Source organism: Coptis chinensis, chromosome 4 (assembly GCF_015680905.1).
Source record: "Coptis chinensis isolate HL-2020 chromosome 4, ASM1568090v1, whole genome shotgun sequence".
Lineage (NCBI taxonomy): Eukaryota > Viridiplantae > Streptophyta > Magnoliopsida > Ranunculales > Ranunculaceae > Coptis > Coptis chinensis.
In genome coordinates, this window is record NC_141459.1 from 75,247,044 (window position 1) to 75,272,516 (window position 25,473).

General features: G+C 34.5%; 2 long non-coding RNA genes and 1 pseudogene across 4 annotated transcripts; 1 reads left to right on the top strand and 2 right to left on the bottom strand.

Annotated features, from left to right (window-relative positions):
- Window positions 1-6,713: 6,713 nt before the first annotated feature.
- Window positions 6,714-16,665, bottom strand: LOC147504820 (uncharacterized). The gene is made up of 3 exons (XR_015193140.1): window positions 16,575-16,665; window positions 16,319-16,459; window positions 6,714-7,228 (listed from the first exon to the last, which is right to left on the bottom strand). It is a non-coding gene; the product is annotated as an uncharacterized LOC147504820 (long non-coding RNA).
- On the top strand, window positions 10,866-13,902 carry LOC147504821 (F-box/kelch-repeat protein At1g22040-like; annotated as a pseudogene). Its single transcript, XR_015219738.1, has 5 exons — window positions 10,866-10,929; window positions 11,042-11,276; window positions 11,324-11,513; window positions 11,567-11,656; window positions 11,747-13,902. The product of XR_015219738.1 is annotated as an F-box/kelch-repeat protein At1g22040-like (transcript).
- Window positions 16,666-21,013: 4,348 nt separating the features above from the next.
- LOC147504822 (uncharacterized) lies at window positions 21,014-24,589 on the bottom strand. 2 transcript variants are annotated; one of them, XR_015220463.1, is made up of 5 exons: window positions 24,483-24,589; window positions 24,275-24,408; window positions 24,038-24,157; window positions 21,792-21,971; window positions 21,014-21,056 (listed from the first exon to the last, which is right to left on the bottom strand). It is a non-coding gene; the product is annotated as an uncharacterized LOC147504822 (long non-coding RNA). The 2 variants fall into 2 exon arrangements; XR_015220464.1 differs by lacking the exon at window positions 24,038-24,157.
- Window positions 24,590-25,473: the final 884 nt, after the last annotated feature.

Below are 25,473 nucleotides of genomic sequence, written 5' to 3' on the forward strand. Positions count from 1 at the left end.
TTATCGGACAATCGATCGCTTTTGGACCTCCTCGGAAGTTCAATACGTTTAATGAATCGATCGGGATCTATCCCAACAGAAACCCGAAGAACAAAAGCAAAACAACCAAGGAAAATAAGAGCTGGGAATAAATAAGTAGATATTCCATATACCATTTGAAATTCTTGAAACATGTTAGTTCTTTTATAAGTAGAACGGCTATTAAAAAGAAATTTGATCATAAGAATCATAAACAATCGAGGAAAGATGTATACTGAACTTCACTGCTGCCACCCGAAGTCGGGTTTCCCACAATCGTCTACTCCTTCGGTGTGCCTTCAAGCCCAAGAATACGATTACAAGCACTTACAAAGTGTCTTCCATAATCATATGTCCGAAGCTGGAATAATATTTATGAGTTAGAATCATTGATGCCCTACAAGCTTGAGTATAAGGAAACTAGATAGAGTAACACATTCATCCACAGAACTCACATTATGAAGAATAGATCTAAATGGAAGCATGAGATGCAGTGAAAATTAGAGCAAGGAACTCTACGTTAAGGGCCTTCTGCCAATATAACTATATATTAGAAAACCAAGCATTGCATAGTTTAATATACTGAACTTTTCAATAGTTATTTAAGGATACAACTTTGGATATGGGGACAAATTATCTCTATAAAGTTTATAGAGATTTTACATATTATATCTATATATGAACACATAAAATGAGATGCAATCTGCTATATATGCACATATCTATGCCAAGTGGACACTTCTCACTTGGAACAAAAAGTTTATCCATGCAAAGGCATTTCTAATCAAAATTAGAGCATTGTCGTTGAATATACCAAACAGGGTACATTAAATTAAATAGTACAAACAAGGTTTAACAAACTTTGAAGTTCGTGTGAAAAAAAAATCATGACTTACCCAACCAAATCAGCGTGGAGAACAGCATAAAGCAGCTCTTTTCGATCTTGTATTATATAGACTTCAAGAAGGAAACGAAGTGTGAAGAAACCAACCAACTTTCATTTCACTGTTGTGCTTCTTCAGGTATTCAGGAAGAAACATGAGATGGTAATCATGGCACCAAACAATGTCCCCTGCTTTATAGTTTTCAATTACCACTTTAGCAAAAAAAATTATTTGCAGTCTCATATGCCTCAAATTGAGACTGGATTGTGTCAAGACGAAAGTTCTCACTTGAAATTTCTCACTCCCTCTCTGCTTTCTGCTTGTGAGGCGGTTGTTGAAGTGCCTAACGTAACCTACAAGGATACGCATTTAGAAAAATTTGAAATGGACGCATTTAGAAAACAAGCAAACAAGTTCAAAGAACAAGTCGCGAAACAACAACATGAGGTAATAAAGCAGTTTAGTGGGACTGGATACGAACATTCAGACGTGGTGGTCATTGATGAGGTCGAGCTTCAAAGACATCAACAAATTGAAAAACTCTACAGGTCAACTCGATCAGGCAAGGTAGTAATACATATATAAACATATTTCTTCTACACAATTTATGGATCACTTGGATGTTTTTTTTTTATTATTCAGGAGTTTCAAAGAGATATAGTCTTGAAGCATGAAGCATTTACTACACTTGGTATTAAGGATATTGATTTGGAAGATGAATCTATAGATGTCGAGATACTTAATTCTATGGTCATTACAAATCAGCACTTTACAACCGCCCTTGGAACCATCAATCCCTCTCGCTTCTCTGCACGCGAGAGGCGGTTGTTGAAGTGCCTAACGTAACCTACAAGGATACAGCGGAAATTGGGAACGTTAAGAGGGAACTTAAAGAGACTGCAATATCCATTGGAGCATCCTGAGAAGTTTGAAAAGTGTGCAATATTGCAGAGTACTGCTGATGGCATCACTGACAAGCTCCCAGTTTGGACCCATATCATGTACAAGGACAACAAGTGCCTAAGAAAATAAATTTAGGACTTCCGTTCACACAGAACGACAAGCTAAAAAGGTAATTAAAGTGAAAGTAACAATCACTTGATCTTCAAACAGAGACCTAGGACTTCCAGACCCTGACTGCCCAGCAGGCGTCTGCTACAAATTTACGCACCCAAGTTATAATATATAGTTAACAAGTTGTAATAATCCTACATAACGACTTCTTCTAACAAAAGAATCCTATTTATACTTAACTTCCTAAACAAACATATCTAATAAGAATCCTATTAATACTAAACTTCTAATGACATAATAAAACCTAAACAAACCTATATATATAAAAAAAACTCATGATCCTACTAACAAAAAACAAAAAACAAAGGTAAACTTTCAGTTTTTTCTTTTAGTCTGATTTACATTAGTTTTACATATATAACTGAGTTTTTTTTTTTTTTTTTTTCATTGCATGCAATAGAAGATATTCAATCAAGGCTTCAAAAAGAGTTAACAAAAATGGATAAGGTAAACAATTTCTTTTCCAGTATCTTATTTAATAATTTTGTTGATTTCTCTTTTATGATTCAACTGATGATAATATTAAAGTTTAAACACATGAGATATTACCGTCTTTTAATTCAAAATTATATTGAACTATATTGAACTTAAGACCTGTATTAGTGTAACAACCACTCACTATTAACTGTTCTTGGAACCCCTCTTACCCCTCCTCTTTATAATTCTTCTCAATATTGTGAAATTAGTGGGACTGTGGGAGAGACAAGTCTCGAGTTGAAGCTATTATTGATGAAATTATTAGGAGAGACAACACGACAATTATTGATGAAATTATATGAAATATAAGAGCAGACCAAAGGAGAACATATCAACTTTCAAATCATCTATATGATTAAAAATTTATTTTAAAGGGGAAAGGTGTGTGTGTATAAGGTACGGTATAGTATATATATGTAACTAGAGTATAAGAAAATGCATGTTTTTATATCAAAATTATGTAATGCTGGAACCAAGTTTAGTTGTATATATATACCTGCACTTATTCACTATAGCCCACTTTGACACACATTTGGTATCCTCCTACAAAGCCTACAAAACATGTATACTATATAAACTAATGTAATTTTTAAAATGCAGCTCATGGAGTATGAAACCAAACACAAAATTTCACTCAAGACAGCGTTGAGAGAAATTCTAATCAAGGAAAAAATTCAGGGAGAACCAGTTTACATATCAAAGATTGAAAACAACCGATACGCTGCAGATGTCATAATAGATTTGCCGATAATGAGAGAAATCTTCAAAAATCCAAATTATCCTATAAGCCAATCATTTCCGGGGACGTATCAAACTAAGAAAGTGGACTCAGAAAATGCGGCGGCAGGAAACGCTATCCGCTTTCTACAACAGATATACAAATTTGAGGTTTTAGACGTCAACCACAAAGAAGTCATTACTAAACGTGAAGAGCTGCATGAAGCAAATACTAGAGAAAAACAACTTCATCAAGATATTGAAAACTTGAGAAAAGAAAATGCCTATTTGAAGTCAATAAATGAAGCATTGCTTATAGGAGGACCAAATTGGGATATGAACTACCTAAGCATCCCAAATAATTCATCAGATTTGGATGAGGATTAACGTAGTGTTTTTCAAGCTGAATTATATATTGGATGATCCATCAAATTTATATTTTTGTTTTTTCAATTTGAATTATCTATAGTTCATCATAACTTAATGAAATATTTATTTTAGGACATATACAGAGTCGTTCAGAATTTTCTTTTGATGACATTAAGAACCTGTTTTGGCTTGAATCCACCTAAGGTCATCTGAAACAAAACCTTTTGCTCATCCCGTGTTAGCCTACCCCCATATGTATGACCACCTAAGTCGGTCTTTACAATCATAGATACATAATTGCCAGTTTTATGTATGTATTGGTAGCATGACAGTTTTACAGATAATGGAATTAAAAATGCAAACATTATCCGCATGATAACCCCAAACCTTCGCCTAATCCAACCCACCATGAACAAGATCGAGAACAGTTTAACCTCCCACCAAAAATCTCATTAACAACTACATACTGCTGCAGCAGCAAAGACTCGCAACACTTCGACCCCAAACCACTCTACAACCAAAATCTCATTCCGCATTTCTGGTATAGCGGCAGAAAGACTCACCCCACTAAACCCCAAACCACTCTTCCACCAAAAATCTCATTAATGGCTACAGCTGCAGCAACAACACTCGCCACACTCGACCCCAAACCACTCTCCTTCCAAAAACTCTCCCACCAAAAATCTCATTGATCAATCATACCGGTACAACGGCAAAGACTCACCACACTCGAACCCAAACCACTCCCTAACGGCAACCCTTTCTCAACAGAAAGCAAGAACTCTCTTCGAACACTGCTAGGTAAATTTGTAAAGGAACACACTCACTCTCTCAAGTATAGATCGAGCTACACAGTTCAAACAATACTCAGAGGAATCACAACACAGAAAATGGAAACAGCTCGCATAGTTATATCATCAGCAAAAAAAAATAAAAATAGGTAACATTCGAAACTGACACCTCACAAATGGTTTCATTAGCTTTTTACCACCTCTCAGAAAAACTAATGAAATGGTAAAGCACAAACCTGGCGCAATGCAGCATTGGCATTTTGCTACTGATTTTTCCCTGACCACTGAACAACATCCATAATTACATCCCATAGAATGCGTACGACCTCAACGTCGGTGGCTTTTAGCATCCTTAACACGTTGCTTCATAGTGTCAATGACTTCAGATATGTCAGTCTCCTTTGCTATCTGGGTGGTCAATGTAGATTTCATTTCCTTGAGTTTGATCTCAAACATTTTCTTCTCATTGTATTCGACCAACCCAGTCAGGCCTTCCTTGCTAAATAGAAATAGACATAACGCAACATAAAGCACAATTAAAACTCAATAAATCAAATACCACTACAACATCACATGAATTTATATGAGATCAAATAAATACTTAAGAGTCTTTTCTACTCTGTAAATATACCTCTTACTTGACCTAGCAACTAGGTAGGATTACACAATCAAGACTACAAAGAACTTCTATATAAAAGGACAAGAAAAGAGACTTGACTGTTTTTGTAGATATCTTGAAAGGAGTTTATCGGAAAAAAAAAAATTAGTTGAAAGGAAGTTGCGTGGGAAAAAAAGATATCAATTCAAATTTGAATTGAATTTTAGATTCAATACCCGCAATTTGTTCGGCCCAGGCCCAACAGTAATAGTATACTTATGGGTTTCTAAACCCAATAGCTTATACCTAATTAAAAAATATATATCTAATTTAAAATAAGGTGTTTTAGCTTTAGATCGTCCCAATAATATGGGTATTTGCATTGGACCCAAAGTTTTACGTTTCTTAGCTTTAGGTAACCCTATCGTTAGTTAACGATTCATTTACCAAGTTTGACCATCTATTGTGGTGTGTCTGGTGTTATGCCCTTTCAAAATGCAACAATTACCCCTCACACGTTTTGCACGTGCACACACCATAAAACTCAAAAACCAAATTTCAAAATACTCGACACGTGTCATAATCCATGCTCCTAATAAAGTGGAGGTTGCGAAAAAGGAGAACCTCGATGTTCCAAAATATCAAAATTTAAGAGATATACAAACTAAAAACCTACAAAAAGTGAACTTCCAATCACTTAGTAAAACATAATCTATTAACCTAAAAAAAACAATTTAACTACACATATCCAAAAACCAGATAGCCTACTTTCTTCCTCTTCTCTATTATTTACAATTATTTATTGACTTCATTTTATTATGTATATTGCAGATAATGGCGTATGAAAATTACAGCTTATGTAAAAAAAAATGCTAAAGGAAATTCTAGAAGCGGGACTTAACATTCAACAAGATCCAAATCTACACAACACGTAATTAGAGAGCCGGACGATTCAAAAGCACTGTGACATTAAAGGTACCAAAAGACTTATTCTTTAACAAAGAAGACGTCATAGTTAAAGAAATTGATGGAAGCCCAACATATTCTCATTTGCAAAAGCAGAGAATTCAGCAGACTTTTCAACGTATCTGAGTTTATAAAGGATGAACGTGATATGGAAATTGAAGACTTCAATTTCAAAAAACTTATGAAGAAAAGAATAGAAGTTGAAGAGAAACAGAATCAACTCGATATCCTCAAAAATATTATGCTAGATTGTTTGGTTGATGATAAACACAACAAAGATAAAATATATTATCTCGAAGAAAAATTAAAGGAATGAAAGGCATGTAGAGTTCCATAATAAAGAAAATAAAACCATGAGGATTAGTACTTTAATACCAAAACTTTATTATGTTGGTCACATAGTATTTTTTTAATGGCCGAGGTTTAACGCTTTTTATTTATGAAAGTTTGTAACAATTGAGTCCGTTAATTTTTAGTTTAAATTTATAATATTAGCACACTCGCTTTTCAAATTCGACTATTTCAAGTTATATTGTGTTCGATATCGAAAAAAATATAAGTCATTTGTCACCTTTGGAGTAAGTATTCGTATCATAGCATTGTTTCGTTTGCTGACCTTCTAAAAGAAGTGAGTAATTGTAAATAAGTGGATGCACTGAACATTCAACAATGTAAATCTTGGATGATTGTCTTCCAAATATTAATGAGATAATGAGGTCCTCCTTCAAGATTCTAATGCCAAATACCGGATGAACTTTAAAAAAAAAACACCATTGGTAGTCTCTGAAAAAGAATTAGGCAGTCAGCAACATTCTTAGATGTCTAGATTTTTTTAGTATTATCGGGGAAGTTTTGCAATTCCATTATATAAACTCTCCTAAATCACCACAAATTACCACAAGAGCACAATCAATTATGAGTTTCTTTACAATCCTAATGGGGATTCCAGCAGTCGTACTAAATAGTCCAAATGATGTTTGAAAAAGTTCCTCCAGTGCTTCCTTGATCTCTTTTGACTTTGGGTGCGTAATGTCACCAGCAAATAACTCATGTATAATCCAATCCTCTGCTTCCATCAAGCTGCAGCCAGGTTTCTTTCTAACTCCTTTTTCTATAATCAGGATTTCCATGGATCTGACAAACACCAAACAGTGCTCCACACACGCCTCAATAGGCATCGTCGCTGCAAGGTTTAAGGCTTTTTCCAAGTGTCCAGCACGACCAAAAAGATCTACCATTACTACGTCACCCCATTTTGGAAGTCACTGCCCATGTGGCAAGGCTAACAACAATTCCAGCACAATGACTTGGTGGAACACTCAGCTGCAATGTGCCTGATAACAATGCCAAGGAAAGATAACATATCCATATTAAATTTTTTGGATGTAAATAGAGGAGGAAAACACAGGGTAGGAAATAAAAATTATATTTTGTGGAATTAAGGTTTGTTCTGATATTTTACATGAGTACAAAACATCATGTAGCTTTAGATATATAATTTCAATATCAAAATAATGTTTATTTTCCGGATAAGTTAGAAAGCATCCTTATTACAATAGCTTTGACCAAAATTGAAAAATATTTAATAAACTTGGATCAAGTTTTGACACACTTAAGTTGTGACAGGAGCTGCTCTGTTCTGTACTCACTGAGTAATAAGCAAAATTTCTACTGCAGGCATTAGGGCTCATCTTTGCTAATAACATGTGGCAGAGACAATTTTGCTTTAGTTCTGCATAATAATGTGGTGAATATCTTTGATCTGCCCTTTCAACATGATCGTTGGTTAAATAGCTATTCCTGCTCTTTATACTCCCTCTAGATTGCCCAAAATCCATTTCCACAACCATCACATTGTCTTCAATTAAAAAAATAATCTTCTACTTACTACAATGTGAACATAACATTTTTTTCTTGGCTATCTTATACAAAAACACATAAAAGGATCACTATGGAGATGAGAACAGAGCAATATTCAGGAGGGATTGAAGTGTCATTCAAACCTATGTTGCAATAAATAATTAAAAAGCTAAATCTGGATCAACCTATTTACAAAGTTCAATACATAACAGAATGTACAATGCAAGCGTCAGGGTGAGAAATGATATGATGTAGTTAGTGTGGAAGGTGCGTCTGAAATCATAAGTTTTAAAGGATGACTATCAAAATTCATTGAAAAGACTGGAATATCAAACAACAAACAAAGTCAAGTTTTTTTATTTAATATGATTTTTATATGTTATATATCACTAACTTTTTAAAGTTTAGGTTAGAAGAATTGAACCACGTCGAGGAATATCCAGTATAGATATTAGAAGTATTATTTTAGACAATACCAAACTCATGATCAAGGAGAATAAAGAACGGTACTCGAGTCTCAATAAAAAGGTAAACAGATTTAACATTTATATTTTTTTGGTTAATTGTAATTTTAAAGTGTTTTACTAACAATAAATTGATCAATAAATTTCAAATTTCAAAAACTTAACCCTCTAAAAAATATATTGATTATGTAAAGCCTATGATTCTCTCTACGTAATTATCTGTTCAATCTTGGAGATGAGACGACTTATCAGACATTTTTACATATACAGAATATGAAGAATTGCACATTGGATTGAATGTTGAACAAAGATAGGTGTTTGACTCTGTCATTGCTGCTGTTGAAAGTGGTAAAGGGAAGTTATACTTTGTATATGGAAGTGGAGGTACGGGGAAAACATATCTATGGAATCTGATCATTGCAAGGTTCACGATCCACGAGAAAAATAGTACTTGCGGTTGCATCATCGGGCATATCATCGCTTCTTTTACCGGTGTTTAAAAAATATAGTATTGTCTTTATTATAAATGTTAATATTGTTATTATTATCATTACTACGTTTTTTTAATATTTGCTATGTATGTGGTGCTCATCATGTGGTCGTCTGACTCACTCGAGATTCAAAATTCCAATAGAGAAAGATAAGTCTAAAACTTGCAACATTAGAAAAGGAACTCACTTGGCGGATCGATTGTAGCAACCCGATTTAATTATTTGGGACCTAAGCACCTATGAGTAAAAAGACAGACTTGAGGCCATTGACAACAGATTTTAGAGATATCATGTCAGAAAGTGATATAAAGCTCAAGGACAAACCATTTGGAGGAAAAACTATTCTTTTTGGTGGTGATTTTAGACAAATATTACCAGTTATCGAAAAGGGTTCAAGAGAAGCAATTGTTTCTGCATCCATAAACAGATCCTACTTATGGCGTTACCTAGAGGTGTTTTAGTTTGGCCGGTTAACATCGCGGTTGCATAACGAGAAATCACGGACAATCGGATGTAGATTTCAACAAATGGATATTATCTATTGGTGAAGGTACAATTCCAAGAAGATCACTATGTGAGGGAGAAGAGCCTACTTGGATTAAAATCCCAGAAGACATTCTTATTCAATCAGAAGGTGATGGGATAGAAAACATTAATGAAGACGGTGTACCGCGAGATCTTTTACAAAAATATGATGATGCCGAGTATCTCAGAGATAGGTGCATTCTAACACCTACAAATGAATCAGCAGATGAAATAAACTCTCATGTTCTATCTTTAGTTCCGGGAGAATTGGTTAGTTACTCAAGTGCAGACACATTAAGTCCACTTTCGGATAATAAGGTTGCAAATCAAGATATTTTGTATCCTACAGAATTCCTCAACACTCTCCAGCTCCCAGGAATGGCTAATCATTTGGTTCAGCTAAAACGAGGAGCACCTATAATGCTTCTTAGAAACATAAACTAGAGCAAAGGTCTTTGCAATGGTACGAGACTTATAGTGACTGATTTGTCAAAATTTGCTTTGGAAGCTGAAATTATTCTTGGAAGCAATAAAGGAGATGTGACTCACTATCCATCGGATAGACTTTTGTCTGAAAACACAAAGTGGCCTTTCATCTTGAAACGAAGACGATTACCCAATAAAACTTAAGCTATTCAATGACGATAAACAAAAGCCAAGGACGAATGGCTGAAAAATGTTGGAGTTTATCTTAGAAACACTGTTTTCTCCCATGGGCAACTATATGTTGCGGTATCATGTGTAACTTCACGTGATGGTCTGAAAATTCTAATCGATGACAGAGAAGATAATTTGAAGCAGCATACAAAAAATATTGTCTATTATGAAGTATTCAACAATTTGCCACAATGAAGCTTCGTCAAAAGGTAAGAATAAAAAAAATAAAAAACTTCTATTATTATTTTTTTTTATTGTTTGTAAACAATTACATGCCTGGTAGAGGCTCAGCCGCTCAGGAGTGTTGAAAATATGGCGAGTAGCAAAGCTGGCCTTTACATGCAATGCATGAGCAAAACTAATTCAAAGCAAAGCTTAAAACTAATGTAAACTTACATGCATACATTATTTTTCAGATATTTCACCTACTCACGACGTGATGCATCTGGTTAAATCATCAGGAGACCCTTAGAATTTAGCATCTATAAAGCAGTTGAATGATTCCTTGCTTTAATTTCAAACAGACTTTTCAGGAACTATTGGTTTAGGTTTTCTCTTCTATGCATTAGACATTTTCAATCTGTAGAATATTTTTTGCCTACTAAATTCCTGAATGTGACATCACCATTTTGGTACTACATACATGTAATCAACTGTTTTTTGCATCTGTTTATGTAATTAAATGCTCTAATCTTTTTATGTAGGTTTTTGGTGCAATATGTGAAGCGCTTTAGCCGTTAAACAAACCCAAATGCTGTTAGGTAGGTTCGAGAGTACCCTTGAAATTAGTTTAACTACATAAAACTGTTTTTACTTGAAAATTATATTAAACACTTTTTCGGTATATAATAAAAAGTATCATTTGTAGTATGATTACATGATTAGTTATTAATCATGATCACATAATCACATTTTGTAATGAAAAGAGAAAGTGTCTTGGTATGATACATTTGTGTCTTGAGGGTCATACACTCATGCCTACTTACCAGTCACGTGTTTGTCATCTGCCTGAGTCTATTGTTGTTGATAGTTATAGAGGTATTAATTGAGGTAATTTGGTTTGATTATTATTATTTTTTTTTTTAAATTTTGTGTATGGTGATACTGATTAGTTCTTTTCTTTTCACGTGGTGTACATTTTATAAAATAGATGCATCAATTGTAGCAAGAGGAAGATTAGCAGTACTAGCATCCCATTTAATTACTACTTCAGATAATTTACAATCATCATCATCAATTGAACCATCATGTGTTTTAGCTCAAGATCTTATTCCACCACCTGGAAATCTTAAAGGGGCATTGACTATTATTGATGAAAGGACTGGGAAAAAGTATCAAGTTGATGTTTACAAGATGGGACTATCAAAGCTACTGATTTTAAAAAGGTGATGAAACTTAAAGATTAAATTTTTACATGTTTTATATCATATAGTTTTAATTGTATGTATTGTGGTACGATAACTGGCGGGAAATATGATAAAGGGCTTAAGAGTTATGATCCGGGTATTTTAACACCGCACCCGATGAAATCAACAATTTGTTATATTGATGGAGATGAAGGAATACTTAGATATAGGGGATACCCTATTGAGGAGTTGGCTGAAAGTAGTACCTATCTGGAAGTGGCGTATCTGTTAAGTGAGTGTAGACATTTATTAATAGTTTGATGCAACAGGTGGTGGATGATTATGGGCTGGAAGTTTCTGTTGGGCTTTCTCAAGCTGCGAGTCATGCTATTGCGGCGGAGTCTAAGAGTAATGAGAAGGTTGATGAAGATGATCTTTCAAGGCAATTGGCTGAGCTTAAGGCCAGAGGGTAAGGATTTATGATGGGTTTTTTAAGTTTTTATGTATAGTGTGTGTTATTTGTGGACCCAATCTCCCTGATAACGAAAAATGTTGTTACAGGTACTGAGCTCTTTGATTTGAGAAAAGAGCTTGGGATTACAGAAGAATGGCTTTATATACTGACTAAGGTTGAAGAGGATAAACTTCTGTGGCATACTTTTGATCCTTTGTCCAAAAGTGGCAACGGTTGCCACCCGAGTGCCCCTCAGCAGCTAAGGGAGAGGAGCCTAGGAAGCTATTAGGCAGGGTTGCAGATGTTAAAAGGAACCGGCTTGGGCGGAGAGATCCTTTGGATCGGTTCTGATATTAATGGTTGTGCCATCGCGGTCTTTTGATGGTGGCCTTTATGTGTTGGGAGGCTTCTCCAGCTTCACTATGAAATGTGTTTGGTGTTTCAATCCAATTCTAAACATGTGGAGTGAGGTTGAATCCATGTCTATAGGTAGGGCCCTCTTGTAAAACCGGTGTATTAAAAAATAAGTTGTATGTTGTTGGAGGGGTTAGTAGGGACGAGGTGGATTGACTCCTCTCCAATCGGCTGAAGTGTATGATCCCTGTACAAGGTTATGGTCCGAAGTACCTAGCATGCCGTTCTCTAAAGCTCAACTGTTACCAACTGCCTTCTTAGCTGACATGTTCAAACCTATAGCCACTGTTGTGTGTGCCGCAGAGCCTATACTCCTGGCCCTTTTTTGTTGATGTTGGAGGTGAGGTTTATGAACCTGAATCTAATACACGGTTAGAGATGCCAAGTGGCATGGGAGATGGTTGGCCTGCAAGGCAGGCAGGCACTAAATTGAGTGTTGTAGTAGAGGAGGAACTATATGCATTGGATCAGTTAGTATTTAGAATGATTTGTTATGGGTATATTTGTTCAAGTTCAAGTAAAATTCTTTATGTATAATTTTATGAAAAATTATGTCCTAACAAGACTGAAGTAATCCAAAGTACAATGTCCAAACATAGAGAAATTAATAACTTAATATTTTTGTTCACTAATCAAATTCAATTACGAGTCAATAACAGCCATATTTAAAGTTCGGCATGTCTTGGGCTTTTTCCACATGAATAGTAATTTTAAAACAAATACTACATTAGATCCATAATAGATCCAAAAAAAAAATGCTAATAAATGCGGAATTTCACCAAACAAGGACTCCAAAAAAAAGAAGTTACCTAAACTTCAATTCTAAACAAAACTTTAGTTCGGCAAAACAAAATATACTAATATAGGCAGAATTTCATCAAACAAAGACTCTAGAAAAAGAAGTTTCATAACCTACAAACTGTAAACAAAACTTAAGTTCCGGATATATTAAGTATACTTAAAAGTCGATCAAAAACTCTTAATTTCTATCTTAACAAGAATTTTGACAAACAAGGACTCCCATAAAAAGAATTCACCTAAAAGTCAAATTCTACTCATATGTTAAAGTTATAAATATCCATATGATTGTAAAAACCTAGGCTCCATCGACCTTTACTGCTATCAAGGTAAAATTTTGCAACTTTTACTTATTTTTTAATTCACCTTTTCATAAAAAACAAATTTAAGAATTATATTTCTTTTCTTCACATATTTTTTTGCAGCTTAACAACATGACTAACAAATATCATGCAATAAGCAACATCAACAGCACAAATTCAGATACTCCATGGAAGCTACAAGTCAGAGTCGTACGTAAGTGGGACGATCTTTATGCATCAAATCTTGCTATCAAAAGTAAAGATGTTCTATTGATAGATGAACAAGTAAGCTATTTACTTTCTTCATGTGATTCAAACACTCTTCAATAAAAGAAAATTAATAATGCTAATTACCATTTAATATCACAGGGACATGAAATCCAAGCCATGTATCCGTTAAACTTAACAAAAACATTCAATAACCATATTGAAGAAGACATGGTAATAGTTTTGGAAAATTTCACAGTTATTAAAAGTGACAGAGGTTTTCGTACTGCAAATCATGACTTCAAACTTGAGTTCAATGATAAAACAATAATCAAGGAAACCAACAAGCAAGGTGTTCAAATACCAAGAAACATGTTCTTATTCACACCTTTCGAAGACATTCATTTAAGAGAAGACAATATGGTACTCACAGGTATACTTCCAAACTGTGAAAATAAATGTTATTTTTTTGTTAAAATAACAAAACAAACAATAACTTATTTTGTTATATTGCAGCTGTTGTCGGAATGCTACTCAATGTCAAACCAAAAGAAACGTCAATTATCAGAGGCGGTATTACAAGACAAAGGCGTGACATTATACTTGCAGATGAGAGGTATGAATATTTTTGAATTAAATCTTCTATATGAAAAACTTTAATACCCATTGACTCATTTTTTTGTGTTAAATGAATTTTTCTGTCTTAAATGCAGATATAGAACAATGAAAATTACTTTGTGGGGCCGTACTATGGATCAAATTCCACATGATTTTGACCGTTCACCAGACAAAGTATATGTCTTGATAGTGACGTCCACTTCTGTTAAAAGATTTAAGAGTAATTACTTCTTTATACATATAAATTATTTTGGTTTTGTTTATCAAAATAAGTTACAATACCAGCTAATATTTAAACCTGGCCAGGTTATTATCTCCAGTCAACATTCGCTACCAAGATATATACAAATCTTGAAATTCCAGAAGTGGAATCCATTATAGAAAGGTAAGATTTATTTAAGTTTTTTTTTTTTTAATGTATAGATAGACAACAACGTTTACACCTTATTTTAATCATTTAACATGCAGAGCCCCTGAAATCAAGACGGAAGCAGCAGAAGTGCATGAAGGAAATATAAATTCAATCCAAATAAAAAAAGAAGATGAGTTTCAAACCTTGGCAGAAATAATGGATTTGGATAACACTGTAAAGGTAAGAACTACCTATTTTACTTAAAAAATGAAATTAGAAAACAATCTAAATGAATTAATTTTATTTGTCAACAGGAGAAATCATACATGTGCAAAGCAATGGTTTCAAGAGTCTATAATGACAACGTCAAATCACTGTGGTACTACAAAGCGTGCAAAAAATGTGTCAGTGGACTCGATGAAATCAACAATAAATTTTGGTGCAAAAGATGCAAAAAATTTCCAGAAATTCTCAAAAGGTATCATTTAAATTGTTTTTTTCTTATATATATACATTAATTTAATACATTCACACAACAGGTACAAGGTCAACATTGTGATTTCAGACAAATCAACATTTGTCAATGCAGTTGCATTTGGAAATATAGCAAACATAATGCTCAAATATTCAGAAAATGAACTCTACAAAATTGGAGAAGAGGTATTGTATTTCTTATTCAACCAATTATACTAAAGTCAATTTCAAAGAAAAATTATCTTTTACTTTTACTTTGTAAAGGATGACAAAGATATGGTGAATCAAATATTGCAAAGTCCTGTCGGGAAGGAGTTTGTTTTCCGTATAAAGGAATCAAACAACAACAACAACAACTACAGCACAAAGGCATTCACTATTTTATATGTCGTTCCTGAAAGCATTGATCAAGAAGAAGAAGTATGTAAACCTATTTATAATGTTTGTTTAATATCATCTGATACATGCTATTTTATTATTATATGTTGTTTCATTTCTTTTATTTATTTAACAAATCGAGAATCAAGCCAAACATCTTTGGAGCTATCAACCCCTCGAAAAACTACTATGACACCATCACATATTATAGATCTCACGGAAAAGGTATTATTCAACTTAACTACCATATCATACACAAAACAATTATTATACCACTTTTTAAATTTTTTGGGTTTTACATCTATTAATGCAGGAATCAAATTCAGATCAATTCACACCAACTGATTCAATAAAAAAGGTAAATCCATTCATTAGAAAAGTTAATTTCTAACTTTCATTAAAATTACCCAAAAAAATTAACAATATTTTGTGCAACATTTAGGAATGGAAGACTAAAAAGACCATTAAAACAGAACCTCCAGAAGAAACACCAAAATAAAAAAAAGCTTGCAAAAGCTTGAAATTTAAGGTAAACAAAGTTCATGATTGAATTTATTTCATTATAGTGCTATAATCCATTTACAGTTAAATAATTTATTTTCTGATTTAATTGTTTCAGAAAGATGAGCTTGAGGAGTGATACTCAGCAGCTGCATTAATTAGGAAGTCCAGAAACAATGGATTAGTATATTTGATTGTTAGATTTTTTTTTTTATTTATTTTGGATTGTGCTTGAATACTAAGTTTTGGACCAATTTCTTTTTTGATTATATTGTTTTTGATTCATATCATTTCAAGCATTTTATCATTTAATGTACTTTGGTTAAGTTACTCAATTCTATTATACCATTTAAGTTTGATTGAAGGCAGATATAGTTCGTCAATTTTAATATTGAAGATAGTTTATTTTTTAAACCAATATCAGTATGTGTATCTTTGAATATAGGAACTTCAATTAGTGGTTTAGTTAGTTGCTAATTACATTAAAAAATGAGTAAAAAATATATAGAATAGAAGAATCGAAAAAAAAAAAAAAAAGTAACAATTAGAGAAATAAGAAAAATAAGTAGTTTAGCAGACTAACCTGAGAATTTAATCATAGAGAATGATGAAAAATATCTTACTGATAGAAGCAAATTTTCGATGTATATCTTTAAGTACTCAATTCTTTCAGTGTCATTGCGTGAAGCAGTACTAGACGAGTCATCCACATTCATTGGATATCCTGCTTTGTTGTAAGGTGAAACACAAGGGAACTAAGATTAAGAATGAAGTAATGGTTGATGAAGCTCAAAATTTCTAGGTTTAAAAATTGTGAAGGGAAAAGTGTACTAATGTACCATTCTCATGGATAAAAGTGGTAGGATTGTTGTAGTTTACTTTGACGTAGTCCAGCAATCTTCGTAGTCCCCATCCTACAATCATTCCATCGTTTCATGTCGAGCCCAACCTTCATTAGCCTTAGTTGAAGCCCATCCAGAATCGCGCATCATAAGCATGAATGCCAAAGATTGATAAAGTGGACATGATTTGACAATCACCAAATCAAGTTCCTATATGACTATGATGAGACAATGTACTTCAATGCACTTGATTTTTTTTTGCTCCAAAAGCATCAGCATTGATATTCTTTTTCTTTTTAATAAATGGTAACTGATAGATTCACTTACATGCTGATTTAGCAGACATGTCTCTAAAGTAATCCCTGCCATACTTATCCAAGGATTTAGGAACGTCCTGAACGTAAAATCCACAATAATGATTTAAACCAATGAAATCAAAGGATCCCTTTATCTGCTCCTGTTCATTTTCTTTAAAATATGGCAAAGGATCCCTTTATCTGCCCCTGTTCATTTTCTTTAAAATATGGCAACCGAGATCCAATAATCTTCCTCATAACAGCAGGGTATCTCCCATATACAAGCGGTTCCAGAAACCTGGTAAAATGATTAAGAAGATATAAGGTTATCATTTCTTACAAACTGTAAGGAGATTGGTTTAATATTGAGGGAGAGATGAAAATAATAATAAGGACTAATCTCAACTGCTTATGTTCATGCATATCTCCCTTACCAAGCAACGAGAAAATCAAGTGTTCTTTTATGGCAGCGATGTCCCGTGGTGAATTAGTCATAGGCTCAAACCAAAATCCTAGAAGTGTTATTCCTATCTGGCCTCTTTGCTTTTCCTACAAATGAAGCATAATTTGTTAATGCCAACTTTCTTACTTCAATAGCAGAGTCACCAAAATCACTATTCTTAGTAATTCTCATGGTCCAAGGATGTACAAGAGGATGAAGGAGAGAGAAGTAAAACTTCGATGCGTTGTTCTCAGATAAATGCATCTGCTGCTGCTGCACATCGAGAAGATAATGTGAGCACCAATGTACGGTTCTCATTGAGTCTCTTTTTGTACAATTAACACCAAATGGGTAAAGCAAATGGCCTGGTGGCATCATGCCGACACTATTTCCACCGATTGTCCATATGTTCGGTTCATTGAAAGTCATCCAAGTGTTTACTCTGTCTCCAAATTCTTTGAAACATACATCGGATATGCGGTGAAATCCTCACTGCAATAGAACCAACAATAAAGGAGAAGACATTTAGACTACCCCTTGAACCGACAATCGTCATTACTGTGCAAGTGATGGAATAATTACATGAACTTTCGTAACATGAGGTTCAATTCCTGTAGGATCAATCGGGAAAGAAGAGAAGTTTTCATACACAAATGGCATGAATGAAAGCCTATCATTGTTATTTCACTAATACTTTCATAGTTGTGGACTCTTTATCTGATACAAAGGGAAACAATGATATTGCAAACAAGCAAAGGATATTGCAAACAAGCAAAGTTCAAAATACATTCAATTAACAAAGAAATGAGGTAGTACTGACTTGAGGAATTGGAATATAGTGGGCATACCAGGAATGAGCCTAGACCAAGAAATAGAGAACCTATAGGCTATGGCCGACCTTGATCACGCTATGGAATCCCATATGCGTGGAAAGAAGCCCTCGCAGGGAAGGATGCGAAGAATCTTGGGACAGATCATCCACTTGCAGAAGTCAAATAAGGTTCAGGACCAAACTTACAGGGCACTTGGTCAATCAGGACTTTGAGCAGACCCACCTCCAATTCTTCACTGCTAAGGCTTCCTGACTTGAAATATTCAGAAGACACCCAAAACAGATGAGCCCTTTGTGTAAACTTCGAATTTGAATTCACTTTAGGAAGTAACGCAATTAAACGTATGGTCCCAAAATCAGAGTCCTAGATGCTTCAAAAAGTAAAATCAAATACTTCAATTCCATGCCCTGCCCCTTAACACAACATCACCAATTGGAAGAGAATGTTTGCTTTGGTATCAAACATATGGATCAAGTAGTACTAAGGAACATCAAAATACTAAGAAATCTGTAGGATTAACGGATTTAGTTCGGACCAAAATTGAAGATGTATATAGCAGCCAATTGTGACTAGAAAAGATGGACCGCAATGCTAAGAGATAGAAAAGAGCCGGGTCACGTTAGTTATGCTATGTGCCCGGCGGAAATAATAAAAGATATAGCCAATCATGACTTTAAGTTGTGGATTTCACAAACACAAAACACACACAACAAGCAAGATAATCGATATATGATCAATCAAGTAAAAATCTCATCCCAAATTCATGAAGACAAATAAGACAAAGGTTTAGTTCACATAACTCATAAGAAGAATTGTCGATAATAAACAAGAGTTATAGATGCAGTAAGGATTAACAAGTTTTGGTACATCTCAAAGATTCTTATTCATGGATGATAAATAAGAAAATGATTTAATTCACATAAGAGGGATTGATAGATAATAAACAAGAGTTATTGATGGAAGTAAGGAATAAACGATCCACTCGAACAAGTTTCGGACATCTCAAAGATTCTTAAAGTATAGAAATACATTTAAGTTCCAACAAGTTATTGACAATCACCCCTACTATTGGCCACTTCCACCATCCCTCTCCGCGAAATCTAAATAACACAATTTACAAATTTCAAGTAGAAACAATATCACGATGTAAGTTCCTCTTCTTTACATTAACGAGCTCTATGCCTCTATGTAGTCCAGAAATGGAAATGGTGCCGCTATTAAAACCATTATGAAGTCGAAAAGAAAGGAAAACTCACATTCACCTTCTACCCTTCCAAAAGCTTAATGAAAGGATCATTGTTCCCGCCACTATTATCAGCACTAAAGAGCAACATCACTCCAATAGCAAGGAGTTCTGCAAGGAACTGGATTCCACTCTGGCACTACCAAACTCTGAAAAAGACCCTCCTATATCTCGACGAACCAAGAAATACCTCCACCACATCTGATCCTTACAAGGTCTAGAACCACTACTTTCACCATAGGTAACATCACGACCAATATCAGTCACCAGAAGCAAAGAGTGGCACAGACTTTCACTGACACTCCTAACTACTCAAGATGAAAACCCGGGACACCAAAGAGTACTATCAAACATGAGACCAACCCCCAGTAACACTACCGACATAAACAGTAATAACAACGATACAAGGACATCAACAGGAACAACAACAATAATACCTCGAATCCTAAAACACAACAAACGGAATCCTAAAACACAACAAAAGGAACACGACTCCAAACGGCGTCAAATATCTAGCAAACAAGAAATGCATAAGAGCACAACAAGGACTACAAAACATGTAAGAAAATGCAGCGATTACCCAATTCAATCGTCCCCGATGGGAAAAAGTCGGAACCTTCCTCCCTCCTCCACCACCACCACCACCACCACCACCACCACCTCCTCCTCCTCCAATTGGCAAATCCAAATCCTCCACATAACTTCGGAGGATGAGCAGAACGAGCACCGCAATCCTATGCATAGGCTGCGGCGGTCGAGGTAAAACCATTCTCAAATTGCCCACTAGGTGGAGACCCAAATTGCCCAACTTGCCTCGATGATAATCGGCTGGCTGAAGCCACCACCACAAAGAAATATCCCATTGGTTTATGATGATCTTTGCAATGCACCCATGAATAACAAAAGGGCATGAAATCTTTGATCGAATTAGGCCTACGGATGCAAAAAATGATGAGCGGCCCGTAGCTAGCAAACAAATGATCGGTCGCAAAGATCGCCAGCCAGATATAGCACCTCCACCATTACCATTACCACCACCGAAGAAAGAAGACCACATTCTCTTCAAATAAAGCCTATATTTTTGAAGATGACTAGCAACATTTTCTCGAGTCAACCCATCTACACTCATCAACTGCATTATAGTTTTCGGCACCGCATTCTTAATTCCCAAATGAGCTACGATCAATAAACCTTTTATGAAGGTAGGTGTCCAAACTAATCTGGGCCTTTTCAAGGTATGAGCTGGTTCATCACCATTCATACCGAACCCAACTCACCCGAATCAAAATCCGGCGAAAGAAATTGATGGAGGTGGTGAAGGAAGCGAAGAGTAACCTTGTTGGAAGTGGTGATTGTGAAAGGGGTGGAAGACTAATATTGTTATTGTTATTATTAGTAGTAGTTGAAGAAGCGCACAACCAAAAGATACCAGGTCTTCCATTTCCCACTTGCGTGTAGCATCATGGTCCCAACCTATAATTACCATCTGCCATAAAGTGGCCTTCCATGTATACAGCTGCATTTTGGGCATGAAGCCCATCCATCACTACAAACTGCATATCCTCTGAAGGTTTCCAATGTCGTCTCCTTTGGTTTATGCACCGGTTATTTATCATTTTCTCGATCCAAACCAGGTTGATTCGATAAAGCAACCTTCTCTGTCTCCTGTTTCAATGACCAGAATATAATATGTTACAACATAAAAGAGCTATAGTTAATGAATCCTTAGATTTAAGAATTTCCAACTCAATTTCTCAACTTTGGGCTCCAAATGTTTCTGAGGATCCAAACGAAGAAACGCAACACTACCCCCTTTGATTATTCTTTGAAACGACATTCCCTTCTCTTGGCGATGAAACGTCTTGGCGGTTGGAAACACGGATGATCGTGTATTCTAAACCGGAATGTAAAAGGTTAGAGCATTTTGTAAACGAATTGACATATGTCGGTGTCGGAAAAACCAAGCTGTTTTGAGATATTGAAGTTTAGGTTCAAGGGTTTGGTCCGGATCGGACAAAATGAACCACGGGGAATCTAATCGATCATAATTGTGATTTGAGTATTGGTAAATTCATATTTTTGGAAGAGCTTCAAAACCGAGTCGATTAGTTGTGCTCTCAAAGTGAACTTTTTAGCGACTTTAAGAGTCGCCCGATTGAGAGACCACATGACTTTTCAAGGTAAGAAACTGTGAACGAGGATGAACAATGACTTTCGGTACACTCTGTGAATGATTTGGAGAATTGGTTTTGTATATAGGCGAAAGGCGATTCAGATTTCTACCTATATTGGCTCGAAATAGCAATTTTCTACAAACAACTAAACAAGACATTGACATACTATGAAGGGGGACAAAGATGGAGGTGAGTAACTTTTGCCTGCCTTCCTTTGGCAATTTACCTTTCTTCTTTTTCTTTGAAAGTTCTTGCTTGAGGCTGCCCAGGTAACCACTATATTTCTTCAAGAGGTGATTCTTTAGTTCTCTGTCTTCAGCACCTGGATCAATTTCAGGAAGTTCAGTTTCTCCCCCACTATTGTCTTGATCATCCTCGGACAAACCATCCCCGTCACACTTACCATCTGCATGGATGAGTTAAATGAGACATAACCTGAGAACTCTAATGCGAGAAAATCAAGGTGACTACGAAATTGCACCTCTTACAAATGCTTACTATATTTAGTGTGCATACTGCTTCATTATAATATACAAAACTTGGTCATACAGGGGGGAATTAACAGTACGATATTCTCAGATTCAAGATTACGGCTGGAACAAACGATGTCTGATATGCAATATGTCTTACATTTTCATATAGCCGTTCACACCTCCTAGAACATAACTCCATATTCTGGAAAATATCTTATTTATACCTTACGCACATGTGGGGGCAGATTCAAATAGAAAAAAAAAATTATAAAGTCCAATAACAATAACAATGATCCAAAACCATTCAAATTCAACTAAAAATGGGCCCAAATAACTAGATAATTGTTTACAACTTCTTTTCCACATCAAATACATAAAAAGCAAGTCCTAGATAACTACCAAAACAATAACTAAACAATTTCAGTTTAAGTCAACATCTAAAAGAAATCCTATAAATACAGAATTATATTTATAAAATTTTGCTCATCAATCTCTACTTTCAAGCCAAAGAAAAAAGGTCGTATCTTTTACTTCACACATATATCTTCTTTCAGTTTTTTTCCTGCTTTAGCCAAAGAAAAAAAATATCATCTCTTCTACTTACCACCTATAAATTCTCTTATTTTTTTCTTAGGCTTTTCAAAAAACAATTGTATTGTTACATTTATTTAAATTACAAATTGATTTGTTTTGCAGACAATGACAATTGTTCCAATTTCATTCAAAAGTGTACTGAAAAGAACACTCAAGAAAATTAACACACTTGAAGCAGTCTATGGAGTAAAGCTTAATGAAAACAATCAATTTGAAGCATGGGTCGAAATTGAGATCACTACATACAAAAGTTATACTCAAAAATTCTCGGAGAAAGAAAATGCACGAGGATTGATTCAAAACAGTTAGCAGCAAAACATGCAATAAAGTACTTACAAGATGTCTACAACAAATTACAGATATATGACAGCAATTTTGATCTTCTACAACACTACATTGGGATTAATAAAGATCAAGAAAAAATAATATGTAGTTTGATTGAAACAAAAAAGAGTTTGGAAAGAAAATTAGCAATGCCATATGGTAGTATTGACAATCCGATATGCATAATCGACAACGTCGATGAATAAATCAGACAAATCATCTATGTTTACTATGATTACAGAATAAGTTGTTAGTTCGTTTGTTTACTCAAATTATTTTAAGAGTAATTTTCATTTATTTGTTCGTTTAATAGTTATTTGAATAGACAATTCATTCAATTCAATGATTTTAGAATAAGTTGTTAGTTCATTTGTTTACTCAAATTATTTTAAGAGTAATTTTCATTTATTTGTCCAATCAAGTTTGATTAAATTTTGTATTGACAATCCGATATGCATAATCGACAACGTCGATGAATAAATCAGACAAATCATCGATGTTTACTATGATTACAGAATAAGTTGTTAGTTCGTTTGTTTACTCAAATTATTTTAAGAGTAATTTTCATTTATTTGTTAGTTTAATAGTTATTTGAAGAGACAATTCATTCAATTCAATGATTTTAGAATAAGTTGTTAGTTCATTTGTTTACTCAAATTATTTTAAGAGTAATTTTCATTTATTTGTCCAATCAAATTTGATTAAATTTTCAAATGTGTTTGCTTATTTCCCTTTAACACTAATTTATTTGTAACACTCCAACTTATCCAATAACAAACTTTTCAACAACAAATACGTTCACTACCAATTATTAATTCAAAAACTAGATAACTCTTAACAATTTGTTAGATAACTCTTAACAATTTGTGTTACACTCAAATTCTAAAACAATACCTAAAAGAAAACCTATCAAATTTTCATTTTGCTATTTTGTACTGTAATTCCTTTTAGATAACCCTTAGCAATTTGTGTTTCACTCAACTTCTAAAACAATACCTAAAAGAAAAATGGATAAACAGATCCCATATATTTGACATAACTATATTCTTCAGAGTCATGGCTCTATGTCACACTGGCATACCTATGGAAGATGATTTAACGGATAAACTGAAGTGCGAGGTTGAGTCACCAGAAGAAGTAACATTTCCATTCAATGCCCCATCTGTTTTCTGAATGGGCTCATGTTCTACCCCTTCCCTGTCTGAAAACAAGTAGTAGTTTCATATATTAAGCTATTTGACGAATTGGTGGTTTGTTCATATTGAAATCACAGTGTAACTTTGTTAAAATTTCTGTAGTTTGGAGACCAAGGGCTTACCAGTTTAAACTTCCCAAGCACATATGAGGGTCTCATAGTATCAACGCAAACGGGATTGTTGTATGTGGAGAACCTAGCTGCTATAATTGATCTTTCCATCTCCCGAGTTGGCACAGTCCTCCTGAATGCAGAACCTATAAGACGCAACAACTTAATACAAGCACGATAAGGCTCATGGCTGAAATGAAGAAAAAATTATAGTACTTACAGGCATCATTTTGTAGTTTCACAACAATTGATGATTCTTTTCCACTAGGTTCTTGATTGATACAATGTGACTCATCCTCAGCTGTTTCAGATATTATAATGTCATTTTCCTCGACCGTAGAACACCGAGTAGAGAAATGATGAAGATGACTCCAATGATATTTCGACTTCTCAAATGGATGAGGCCTAATTAAAGACATGGTTTGACCATGACAACAAAAGCCAAGGGCCCCTTCTTGGTCATTGCCGGAAATGCTGGTCATATTCCAGTTTTCATTATCAATCCAATCAAATGTGAACTCCGGGGAAGTAGATATGATAGGGTCACTGATGCTAAGACAACCAAAACTCGGTAAATTAATCTTCTTATCAGCTACAAAGTGAATCTCGCCGTTTCCAATTTGTTCAAATCCATTCTTTTCCATGGAATTAAATAATCTTCTTTCCTTTCCAAAAGATCTTTATTTTCCTCTCCTTTCCTAAAAAGACAATGAAACATAAAAGTTTCACAATCGACTTCGACAAATCAACTTCATTTCCTATCCTGCTTTGAGTCCAATCTTTTCTTTCGGATCAAATAATTAAACTTCTTTTCATTCCAAGTATCTTCATTTTGTAATTCTTTGTTTTACGACAGACAACCAAAGTTGCGGCTTTGATTGTTCGATTGAAATTTGAACTTTTTTACTCTGCAGAAATAAGAAGAAAGAAACACATCATATTGAAATCTTATTCAAGATTTGCTATGAAGGAGAAATATAAAGGAGAGAGCCTCAAATCAAAATTCACTTATAATATATATACTCCCTGGACTTCATAGAGGGAAAAGGTGGGAGAAAACTGTTGAACTTCGAAGTCCGATTTTATAACTCTCACATATACCAAAGATTTGGTAATTTTTGTAATACATAGGAGCTCACCGTAATGAAAGGTTCACGCATTATACGGGGTCATTTGAGTAATGGTGCAGAAAGGATTTTCTGATTCGAATG